The sequence below is a fragment of the Talpa occidentalis genome, unplaced genomic scaffold, assembly GCF_014898055.3.
Source record: "Talpa occidentalis isolate TD23 unplaced genomic scaffold, MPIMG_talOcc4v2.1 talOcc4.9, whole genome shotgun sequence".
NCBI lineage: Eukaryota > Metazoa > Chordata > Mammalia > Eulipotyphla > Talpidae > Talpa > Talpa occidentalis.
Genome location: NW_023605305.1, coordinates 51,833,285 through 51,846,308, shown reverse-complemented (window position 1 = coordinate 51,846,308; position 13,024 = coordinate 51,833,285). Strand labels below are relative to the sequence as shown.

The 13,024-nt window shown below is 39.3% G+C and overlaps 1 long non-coding RNA gene across 1 annotated transcript; it reads left to right on the top strand.

Moving 5' to 3' along the window:
- The first annotated feature begins 7,441 nt into the window (after window positions 1-7,441).
- LOC129145137 (uncharacterized) lies at window positions 7,442-10,868 on the top strand. Its single transcript, XR_008550243.1, has 3 exons — window positions 7,442-8,323; window positions 8,945-9,168; window positions 9,716-10,868. It is a non-coding gene; the product is annotated as an uncharacterized LOC129145137 (long non-coding RNA).
- Window positions 10,869-13,024: the final 2,156 nt, after the last annotated feature.

The window sequence follows — 13,024 nt, the reverse complement described above, 5'->3', positions numbered from 1 at the left end:
TTGAATATACTGTGAATACACAGTATGGATATACTGTGTGATCATAAATTTCTCGTTTTGGTGGATAAAACCAACTCACACTGTGGGGCGCTGTCCTGTATCTCCTAGTTGGTAGAACAGCCATGAGCAGACCAGCATGAAGAGGGATAACTCTACTAATAGAAAGTTTGCAGAACTTACTTCAAAAGAAGATGTTTTAGAAGGAAACACGACGTGTTCTCTTAGTTTGAGTAACTTAATATTATTGCAAGCCTATCACAGCAATCAAGCAATCAAAACAAAATATAGTCTGAGAATTCTGATAGAATATCAAAATGACACATTTGCAGACCATAGTTAATGATGTTTCTCCTAGAGAGGTTGAAACAAATCTTTGATGATGCAAATATCTGAAAAATAAGGTTGAATACAAAATGACAAAATGTTGAAAAGATTAAAAATTCACAAAAATGTCTGAGTTGTTAGAGTACTAATAATCCTTACCTAACATTATTTCTGTATTTTTTGTTATTTGTTTAAAAAAGAAATGAAATATGATTAAGCACTTTGGGGTTTCTATGAAGGTCCATACATCTTTTTTAATAAATAACCACAATTATTCTGAAAAAGTTTGACTAATAAGCACCAAGATGGCTAAATAAAATGACCTAGTGAATCTGGTGTTCAATCCCAAGATGATTATCAACAGAAAAGAGAAATTGAGTTTATCAGTCTTTAAAAATTTTACATTTTCTTTCTTTTTCCATATTCACCTCTCTATTTCTGGTACCTTACAATTACTATCCCTATGGCAAAATCCTGGCTATCCTAAGACTTTGCTTATGTGTTACTAAACTTTAATGGCTTGTTAGAGTTCTCTAGCATGTCTTTGTGTAGTTTTTTTTTTTTTTTTTATATTCTTCCAACATTTGTTTATTTTTGCCCTCAAATTGTATTGTCTGCTTATTTTATTTTGTCTACCCAATTTTGGAATTTCCTCCCATAGAGGTAAGGAGAAAGAACTTCAGCCCTTATAGCAAAAGCCTTACTTACCCCAACTAGTGAAACTATTTACAGTCTGTAATTGTAAGTGATTGCAATAATACAGGGAGTATTGGAGGTGCTTTAAATTCTAATTTAAAATGTTGATAATCTAGTGATGAAAGGGTCTGTGTCAATAGCCATTTGACTGCTAGCTCAGATTCAGAGTTTTGTTTTGTTTTCTATTAAATGCTAAAGAAACCATATACTGTTCTCCAGAGGAAAGAGAGGAGCTTGGAAAATAAAGCTAACACTTGGTTAATGATGGAGGACAAGAATAGAAAGACTGGAAAGGAGGTGCCCCAAGACCAAAACCTGACTCACACAAGGAGGTGGGGGTCGAGGGAAATAACATGACCATTAACCCAGCTGTAGAGGTCATGACCCTTAGGCACCAGTACCTTTCCACAAGGCATGAGACCCAAGCAGGATCAGACTGCTTTAGGGAGTGGAGCACAGGACTGAGGGTAAAGATATGGAGATTGGGCCCACCCTGGCATCTCTGGTCTCTTTCTAGTTTTGCCTGTTACCCAACATCAGCAACAAGCAGCCACTCCACTGAGGAGTGACCCCTCCCAAAGAGAAAAGGACTGTATCAGTGCAGTCACTGCACAGGCTCGAGGCAGCACTCCCACTGCCCACCTGTGACTATGCAGGTGCTTCCTTTCACCAACTCTCTCCCGCTGCAGGCAGCAGCTTCCTGCCTGCCCTGCCTGTGACCTGTACCATGCCGGGACTTCTCTTCACTGACCTCCCTCAGCGGAGACAGCTCTCTCCTCAAGGCTGCCCATCTGCAACCATGCAGGCCACTCTCAGCAAACCTGACCCTTTCCCTAATAAACCTGTTCTTTAAATATAACCAATGTCTCTGTCTCATGGAGAAACTTGCCTGGGGAACTTGCTACATGTCACTGAAATGGGAGCTCTGGTGAAACCTTTCCCAGAGTGAACCCAAGGACCCCACACTCTACAAAACTCCAACAGTTAATAGCAGAAATTGAAAGTTAGAGTTCAGAATTATAGTTGTATCACTAACTGGTTATTTGGGTTATTTCCTGATGAAATAGACAATGAGTAGGTCTTTTGAGTCTTGTATTTTCATTAAACCTAAATTCATTAAGTTAATTAATATAAAAAATAAAGATCCTATTTTGCTGCAAACTACTGAAGAAAAAGCATGGTTCCCCTTGCTTACTGGGTAACCAAGTAATTATGTTACATCACAAAACATCCTAAAATTCCTGTTAGAATATAACTAGCTTTCGGGTCCTCCCCGGTTGTGCAGCGGTTGAATGCTGGGCTGCGAAGCTGCCTACAGCCTCTGCAGCGCTGGTTCGATCTCTGGCCGCTGGCAAGGGTCCTACATGGTGCTCAGACCTCTCCCGCTGCCCACTGCTCCCCTCAGCAGTGTATTTCGTCAGTCTGTCTGTTCTGCTCCCCGCTCTGGCTCTGGTGAATTCTCTCACCCTCCCGCGCTTCTGACTGTACCCAGTGCTTGTATAGATAAGTGAATAAATCTTTCATTAAAAAAAAAAGAATATAACTGCCTTTCAGACAAAACTTCCACTCTTTCATGTTTTTCTCACATTTCTGACTGCTCTCACATCTCTCCTGGTTTCCCTCAATGCAGTTCCCCCTCAAATAACTGCTGTTCTCTTTTTTTCAGAATCCTTTGAATTCCCTGCTTTTCATCTCATCTGTATTATCTCCAATCATGTAAAGCTACTGTCCTCTTACTCAGGTTTCCTGGTTCTCCTACTCAGACTTCACCCCAGTCCTTGACTCAGCAGAACAGAACTATGAGCCAAGCATCTTGTGAGGTATTTTGAGGAACAAAAGGAATCATCCTCCTTGCAAAGATGAAGAGTGTTTCAGGGCACGGAGAGCGGTACTGGGGACCACCATGTTACAATAGGTCAATATAAATGCAAGTAAAAATGAAATATTTTTGCATACTATTTCATTTAATCTTCCTTAGTTTTAGCAATCTCATCTATAATGACACTAGAACAGTACACACATCCTAAGAATGTTATTAGGATTATAAATATGACAATACATATAATACACCTTACGATTATTGCAAAAAAAGTGTTATAGTTTTGTAATGTCTTGGTTAGTAGCTCCCTTGGATTCAGTGGACATTGTGGAACCAAGCTTAGCCGAGGTTTCACCATTTTGTATATCCTCCATCTTGATATGTTAGTCCCTGTACAGCCGCATTCCAGAAATAGTTTCAACAGTCATAACCCTCACTCCACTTGATGACAAAAAAGCAGACCACCCCAGCCGCCAATGAGGGCAGTCTTATCCATAAATGTGACAGCGTCCCCAGCCGTCCAATCAGTTTGAAACTATCACTGTGCGCGCCAAAATGCCTTTGTAGTAGCCAATGAGTAATTGCCACCTTGTTTCAAAATTCGAGCCTGCTTGTGACCCTATAAGAGACCCCTGCTTCCTCTGTTTGGGGCTCTCGATCTCCGCCGCTGCGCCGGTGCATGTTGTGAGCCAAGACTCGAGCCCAAATTAAACTCCTTCGTGTTCTTGCATTGGTTGTCTGTGTGTCCTTGGGGCTGCATCCGTCGACGCTGGGCACAACAGACTTTTGTGGTCATTAAATCACATCTTCACTTTTCTTACTAAGTCTGCTCCCAGGAAAAATCCTGCTGACTTTATCAAAGCCATATTTATTTGTCTAGAAGCTTATTTCCATGTTTCAATGTTCTCAGATTTTAATAGAAGCATATCTAGAAATTTTGCCTACCATAATTTTCAAACCAAGTACATGACTATAATTTCCAAATGATATTGATGAAGGACAAGAATAGAAAAACTGAATGGAGGTACACACAAGGCCAGAAACCTTGTTCACACCATGCCAAGGGTTGGAGGTGAGGTTCGAAGAGATTAGCATAGCCATCGACCCAGCTATAGAAACCAAAATCCTTAGGCAACAATGCCTAGATCACAAAGAGTAAGATCCAAGCAGGTATCAGATTGTTGTAGGGAGTGTCTACAGCATCTGCCCAAAGGTAAAGATATGGAGATTGAGCCCATTATAGAATCTCCAGTCCCTTTTGGATTCTTTATAGTTATACAAAATCAGCAACTAACAGAAGGCTCACAAGGAGTGAGCCCCTCCCAAGGAGAAGAATACTATATCAGTGCAGTCTCTGCACTGGCTCAGGGCACCTGTGCCTATGCAGGTGCTACTTTTCACCAACTCTCTCCTTCTGCAGGGCAGCAAACCTCCTGCCTGCCCGTGCCCTGTACCCTGTCATGGCTTCTCTTCACTGACCATCCCCGCCCCCCCCCACCCTCAGCAGAGGCCACTCTTTTCAAGGCTACCCGCCTGCAACAATACAGGCCTCTCTCAGCAAACCTGTCCGTTTCAGCTCTTCCTGCCCGTTTGTGTCTATGCAAGTGTCTTTTACTCTTCTGTCTCTTTCCCTAATAAACCTGCCCTTTAAATATAACTATCATCTCTGTCTCATGAAGAAACTCGCCTGGGAAACTCACACCATGCCACTGAAATGGGAGCTCTGGTGAAACCTTTCCAAGAGTGAACCCAAGGACCCCACACTCCAAATCCATTCACTCCCAAAATAACAACAATAGCATCAAAAAATTTTACCAATGCAATGTAATTGTACTTCTGTCCTGAAATCTGAATTTTCTTATAATGAAAATAATTGTTTTAATATAAAGTAAAAAACCGAAAACACAAATTCCTTTTTTGTAGGTGCATAAACTTAGATATTCATTAGTCATGGAATTCTGGGAGGAGTTAGGTAATTTTTTATTGTTAATATACTGAATCATAATTTTCTATCTTGGATTGCCCCCAAAACCTGAGCATATCTAAATTTAATACGTGGAGAAATGCTTCCATTTATACATTGCAAACATACTTCATTATAAATTGTATATCAAATTCTTACAGGGCAGGGAGAGGGGTACCTTAGAACCTCCAAACCTGCCTGCTCTAAGTAGGTTCAGCTATCCGCTGCATCAACAAAAAACATGTAAGACTTTAATGGAAAGGAACGTTAATACAATTAGTAAGCAATACAGAAGAGACAAAAAAAATATAGTTTCTAAATCAAGCACCCAAAGTTACCCGTCCCCTCGTGGGTAAAAGTCCCCACAAACAGGATTGGCCCAGAACAAGGCCCGAAAACCTCCCACAAGTCTAAAGCATCTTTCATTTGGGACCCACAGAAAAGGATCAAAAACAACCAGACAAATTTGGGAGGAAAAGAGCAAAATCAAACCAAGATAAAAGCTGCCATTGTCACCTCCCCATGGGTCTATCACCCACATCTGTTTCAACCAGTCCATGACCAACAGGCAAGCATAGTTTCTTTACATGTCTCTCTGCTCCATGTGCCTCCTCCAGGTCTTCTGGCTCTCCATCCTGCTTCTTTCCTGTCTTAGTCTCTTCTCCAGCTTCTTCTCTCTTCAGCTCCACCCTTCCTTGGGTGGGGCAGGGAACCTGGAACTTCCCCTTTTCCTGGGGACCACCCTGTTACAAAATCACAAACCTAGATTGTGCATCCAAGACAATCTAATTTGCATGTCTGTCACTTGAGTCAAAATGGGTTACTCAGTCAACCCATTTCTGTAGACTCAGTGACCATAGATTTGATAAGGTGAACAAAGATTAAGTGCACTGAACTATGTAGGGACTCCAAAAATTAACAATAACATCCCTACATTGTACATGTGCCAATATGAAGATAATATATAAGAATTGTTCTACATTTCTTTTTTCTATTTCAGAAGACAGATTTACTCTAATTTCATGGTTTGTATAATTTGGTGATTTTGCTTGATAGATGATATATTTGATCATATTGCAAATATAGTTTCTCTATACTGATAACCTGAAATGAAATATCATTCCTTCTAAATGAAATGACTAAATATATCTTTCATTCTAATTGCTAAAGCACTTTAATAAAGCATGAAATATATTATTTTCCAGGTATTCTAAAAATAAGACTCAAGGTAGAAGTTCTCTCTCAACCAATATTTGATTATTTTAAAACACCTTGTCTGATTGTAACTCTAAAAAACGTATTACTTGAAATCTCACTTTGTTTTTCCATTTGTTGAGATGAGGAGTGACCTTTTTTAAACAAAATGTACTTGAATTTACTTAAGTGGGACTTTATTCCTAATATTAGTTTGCAAAGCAAATGTTGCCTAAATATCATTTTAAAAATAAGAATTAGTTTGCTATTTTCATGCAATTTTTCTAAGCTAATATTAAACCATTATAGCTAGATAGAAATCCAATATTTAATCACCTTTATTTCAAATAAACCAAAAGCACTAAAATCAAGAAAGGAAATCTTTGTTCAGCTTGGCTTTCCATATTACTGATACATATTATAAGTTAATTATATTTTTATTGGTAAAGACATATCAAAGAAGCACAAAAAATGACCCGAGTTTAATCCCATTATTATTACTTAAATCTTGACTAAATTATCCAGACTGAAATTCCTTAGATATTTTGAATTAAAGTCTTAAAATGAACTGTAAAGATGACCAAAAAAGTCAAGAAAATTTTGTCTATTTTCAGTTGCAATTGAGTATCTAATTATCCATGTAATGATTGACTTCATTAATCTATTCTCCCACCATCAGTTAATTCCTTATCTGCCTTCTGTGATATTCTGTGTCTTTAAAGACTTTCAATCTATAATGAGTGACCACACATGATATCTTAACACATGGAACTGTGTGCTGCAAAACAAACAAAATACTAATGAACCTAAATGAGAGACTAAATATCAAATAAAAATTCATTAGGACTTATTTCCTGACATTGGCTAGATGTTCAGTAGGGTATCTACTGTATGTTCTACTCAACCATGGAGTTTCAAAATAACCATGTAGGACAGGAAACAGAAAATATTCATGTTTCATTTCTGAAATGTTGACTCTGGCTTCTGATTTGAAATCTTACATAGATTGTTGTAAACAGGTTCTTGAATAATAATAATAATAATAATAATAATAATAATATCCTTTCAGTGAAATCAACCTGGGATTTTGTTTTCTTATCAATAGTATAACAAAATGATTATAACATTCTCCCAGGACCTGCTGTATTTTAAAATGGTGAAGAATTTTCAGTTAGACTTTCTTGGTTTTGAATCTTAGTTCTGCTGCTTTTACTGACTTTCATATTGGGTAATTATTGTATGTGCAAGATAATGCACATACAATAACACAAAACTAACGTGAGTAAGGTATTTAGTATTAGTATATAAGGCATTTAATATTAGCAAGCAAAATATTTAGTATAATGCACACTGCACATACAAAACAACTATTATTTATACATTGCATTATGTATTTGTTTACTTAAATGTGTAGCTTTTTATTTCCCTTTAATATCTTTCTTTTGGTCTTTCCTGTAGGTTGGGCTCACTGGAGGCTGACTCAGAAAGGATCAGAGTACAGGAAGTTTATTAGAGAGTGCAGTCAAAATTACAAGCAGAAAAAAAAAGTGCAGATAAAGGACCAGGCAGCTGGAAAAGCAGTGCAGCAGTTCAGTCACAATAAGGTTGTAGCCAACTGCTTGGGAAGCTCTGCAGTTGGATGGCTCTTCAGAGTTGTCGCTTATTGTGATGCGGGGTTTCTACACTTTTATATCAACTAGTCATTGATAGAGGCTTCTCTGAAAAGGAGACATGACTTTGAACCATGCAGTTCTCTCCAGTCAAGGACAATTCTCTGAAATAACTTATGTAACTGGAGGCTGAAGCCAAAGACTGTTACAGGCTACAGGAGGTGCCCCCTGTGGGGGCGGAGCGGGGATTCCTGGTGAGGATAGATAGCCCCAAGGAAAATGCAAGCAAAGTATAGGTGGGGGTAGAGACTAATAAGAAACCTAAAGGACTGTAGAAGTCCCCAGGATTGAGTGTTCAGGATTCAGCTTTTGGGATTTTCAGTGTTTTCAGATCTTCAGTGATTTCGGAGTCAGCAATTTCTACCCCCACCATGCCAATCTTCCAGAAGCCTGTTCTGGGCCTCTGAAGGACTTTCAGAGGCTTCCAGCAGCCAACCTCAGAGAAGAAAAGTTTGGAGGCTTTGCAAGTATCCGAGCAACTCACACTGTTTACAGTTTTGCTGCTGTTAAGAGCCTGGCAGGGAAGGTGAAGATCCAGAGCTGGGTGCCTTGCAGAACTGCATGAGTGCGGGCCACTTACTGCATTGATTGGCTGCTGCAGCTGCTGTTTCCTGTGTTGCTTCTCTGGTGCTGTGCTGGCTTATCTCTGTAGCTCCGGTGAATATCTCCTGTTGTGTCTTCTGCTGTCTTCTTCGTGAGTTAGAGCCCGGCCTGCATAGTCTGGCTGCCGTGTGCTCCATGTCCACAGTGGCAGAGGACACCATCTTGGGAGTGTTTGTGCTTAGGATTTTAAAACAGAAACTGCTTTGGGTAAAGGGCCAATTTTGGCATCAGTAACTCTTTGTTTTCCCTGGTTTTTAAAATAAATCCCATTATTATTGTTCTTTGAACCTGAGTAGTCTTGCAATTGTGTGTGCGGGTGAAGAACTCAGATGGTGACTGGCAAACTATTTGGGCAGTGTCCTTGGTCAGTTTTAGTGCCCCTTGCTGCCCTATATTACTTAGAGCTGAAAATAATCTTCCAATAGCATTCTCAGCAGCTGAAAGTAATGGGGGGAGGTGAGTGTCCGTTGGCTTGGCCAGGAGGAGTGCTCGCTTTTTGCCAGCTCGGCGGGTCATTGGGATTCCAGGTCAGTGAAACAGGGAGGACGCATTTATGAACTTATCTCCCTTTTTTTCTTCCTGAGTTATTCCATTTCCCCTTTCCTTATAAATAAACCTTTTATCAACCTTTTGTGTATGTCTGCAGTTTAGCATTAATAAGTCCTTTTGTAACAGGGTGGTCCCCAGGAAAGGAGGAGGTTCCAGGTTCCCTGCCCCACCCAAATGGAGGGTGGAGCTGAGCAGGGAGAGAAGAAGCTGCAGAGGAGACTGAGGAAGGAAGCAGGATGGAGACAGGAGACCTGGAGGAGGCACATGGAGCCTAGAGACACGTGAAGAAACTGCGCTTCTCTTTTGGTCTTGGACGGGGTGACACAGATGTGGGTGAGACCCGTGGGGAGGTAACAATGGCAGCTTTTATCTTGATTTTGATTTTGCTCTTTTCCTTCCAGGCTTGTCTAGTTGTTTCTGATCCTTTTCTGTGGGTCCCCACTGGAAGATGCTTTGGGCTTGTGGCAGGCTTTGGGGCCTTGCTCTGGGCCAATCCCATTTGGATGGAGTTTTACCCACGAGGGGACGGGTAACTTTGGCTGCTTAATTTAGAAACTATATTCTTTGCCTTTCCTGTATTGTTTCCTAATTGTATTAAAGTTCCTTCCCATTAAAGTTTCATATGTTTTGTGTTGATGCGGCGGGTGGCAGAACCCATTTAGAATAGGTTTGCGGGGTTTGGTTTGCCCCTCTCCCTGCCCTATAACACTTTTAAGTGGGCTGGTGAGGACTCACAGTCAGGCAACTCCATTTTATATTGGGGTTTGCCCTGCAACAAAAATATACTTTCTTTTTAAGGGGATTCAAGCAGTCAATCACAGCATCCATTACAATAGTGTTATTCTTTATAGGTTGTTATCCTGATGCTAAATTTGTTTTTCCTGTTTTACATTTTAGTGATTATGAACGCCTGTGCCTCTTTTGAAATCGATTAAAGAAAGGTAAGTTTGCTAATAGAAGATGACATAGAATCTTTTGACAATTTGCTATGTGTCCTGCACATGCTGGACTAAGATGTACGCTTATAAAATTCTGTTGCAACACTTTAGATGGATGTATTCTGTTGGTGTTAACAGATAAACAGCACTCAGCTAAAATGTACCTTGTACAGCAAATAAAAAAAAAAGGAAGCTTGCAGATAAGTAATTAATTTCAGGGAAAAAATATGAGTAGTCTAGAAAATAAACTTTGCTAAAGATTTCAGCAGAAATGTGGCATTACAATGTGTACAGAAAGGATTTTAAAAATCTTATTTTTGTTAAATAACAAGTAGAAATTAAGCAACAATAGGTTATATGTGCACAGAACAAATAATGAGACAAACCAGAAGCCCACTTTTGTTATTTAACTAGGTTTGGTAGACAAAAACAATTACAATGGTACTTGTTTAAACATCTCACCATACTCCAAGAAGAGTTGGAAAATCAAGGCACAGAACTTCATTCAGGGTCCATTGAAGAAGTTGTGAACATTCTAGAAGACAGCCATTAATATGATTTAGCTATTATAGTTTCTAATAAAACATTTCTTACTTTTGAATTTCAGTTAGTCAGCAGTAATTGGGACTATCTTAAACTCAGTTAGGTGCCCATTCCTAGATCAAAGCATGATAGGCACTAGGTGGGATCATGTCATTCTCACGTGGGAAAGCCTTTTTAATAAATGGTGTGGAAGTGAGAGGCAATTTATTGAAGGAAAGACTATCTCAACAACCACTTACTTGCTGAATTAACTGCTAGTGTCCAAATTGGGGCTGGATTCTGTTTATTCTATGGTAGGCCAATATCACAGGTGTGTGCGTGTGCGTGTGTGTGTTGAAATCTGAGTAAAACATTGAGATGAATATTAAAATAAGATAAATTCCCATCTGTTTGGAATGGAACAATTTAAAACATGTTTCTTTACTAAGTTAAGAAAACCATATAATTTATATGATTACAAAATAATTTCCCCAGTATACCAGAATTGAAATGAAAGACAGCCTGCTTCCCAAATAAAATGTGGTGTGAGTATATATTTGTACATTGATGTGTGAGTGTATGTTTGTATTTCCAAATGTAAATTTTTTATAACTGAAAAGCATTGACTTTTTACCTATTTAAATTAGAATAAAGCTTATTATTTTTCATTAGTTTATTTGGCAATATATTCATATACTTCAATATTTTACTGGCTGTAATACTGGGAAAATAGCTGTAGCACGTTGGTTGAATATAAATATGTGCTTAATTTAGAAATTAGAAATCTAAGAATTTGGTAGCTTGCTAACTGCCAATTGGATTCTATATTTAATGTATGGTATGTTTTTAAAACAGTTGAACTTTTTAACCTATGCTAAATGCTTTGTCTGACCACTACCCTTTTTCAAAATTAATTCACACAATTTAGTAGGTTCTTGATAAGTTAAAAAAAATAATATATGCTAGGATATTTTCTTTAATTAGCAAGTCAATTAGACATTGATTATAACACTGTGGCACCATTGCAAGTTTTATTGTCACCAAAAAGTGAGGTAAATCAAGAGACAACAGTCCAATGGTTTAGCAAGCTTGTATGCTTCCTTATATATTGCAGCCGTCTGTGGTTTAACATTTGGAATTAATTTCTGAAATAATTTAGAGAGGCTAAGCATTCTGCCTGTCATTTTTCTAAATCTGATAGGATGGAATAATAAGCAGCTGAAATATTCTAGAGCTATATTACAGGCTTCAGTGATCACAAGGGTCTCTGATTCATTCCCAAAGCTAAGTTTCTTTCCTAACATGTATGATGTATAGCTTTTTTTTTTTTTTTAAGATTTATTTATTTATGCATGCAAGAACTGGGGCACAGGCCAGAGGCATGGGGGGTGAAAGGATTTACCTGAAACAGAGTGGGGAACAGAACAGGCAGAATAACTGAAATACATTGCCAAGGGGAGCAGGGGGCGAGGCAGAAGAGGTTTGCTGTGCCATGTGGGCAGCTCCCCGGCCAGGGATCAAACTCATGCTGCAGTGGCTGCTGATAGTGCCATTGGCTGCGCCTTAACCCCTTGTGCCACCAGGGAAGCCCCTGACGTGTTGCTTTTTATTGGCAATTTTCATGTTTGAGTTGGTGACCCTGCCATTTGTTTTTATTGTTATCTTTTCCTTTTTTGTGGTAAAGATAAGAAAACTAGTTCGGGCCCTCTGGTTGTTTATGTCTGCAGTCAGTAGTTACTAATGCTGCTACCCTCTTTGCTGAGTTCTTTTCTTGCCAATCTTTTCTTGGATACCTGATTTTTGAGCAGATGCTCCTTTTAATCTAATCTCATGTTAATTTTAAATATTTATTCATAAATGTTTCCAGTCTTCAGTAAACTAGGAATTGGTTTTGTATTGCTTTTGTGACACTCATTGGATTGTTGTCTCTTGATTTACATCTCTGTTTCCTTCAAAAGATTGTTAGCTCAAAGAGAGTCAGAATTACGTTTTTGCATCTCTACAAAACCTGGGTCTAAGCATATAACATAGTATGTTCTAAATACCAACTAGCTTTTATTTTTTAAAGATTTATTTATTTATACAAGCACTGGGTACAGTCAGAAGTGTTGGATGGTGAAAGAATTCACCAGAGTTGGAGCGGGGAGCAGAACAGGCAGACTGACGAAATACACTGCTGAGGGGAGCAGCATGCGAGGCAGGAGAGGTCTGTCGTGCCATGTGGGGCCCTTGCCAGGGATGGGGATTGAACCAGCGCTGCAGAGGCTGCGGGCAGCTTCGAAATCCAGCGCTCAACCACTGTGCCACCAGGGGAGGCCCCTAGCTTTTATTTTTTTTTTTTAAGATTTATTTATTTATGCATACAAGAGCCAGGGTACAGGCCTGAGGTGTGGGTGGTGAGAGGATTCACCAGAGACAGAGTGGGATGTGTAATAGGCAGACTGACTGAAATAAACTGCTGAGGGGAGCAGCAGGCGCTCCAGGAGAGGTCTGCTGTGCCATTTGGGCAGCTTCCTGGCTGAGGATCGAACTCCTGCTGCAGTGGCTGCAGACAGCTTCCTAGGTTGTGTCATAACCCCTTGTGGCACCAGGGAGGCCCCCAACTAGCTTTTGATAGTCTGAATAGCCAACAATATAATATTACTGAAGAATTGGACTTTTAGTGGCTATAAATGAAAAATATTAAGGTAAAAAAAATGGAATACTATATTACTGATTTGGAGAGGATTACAAAGGATATAGAATT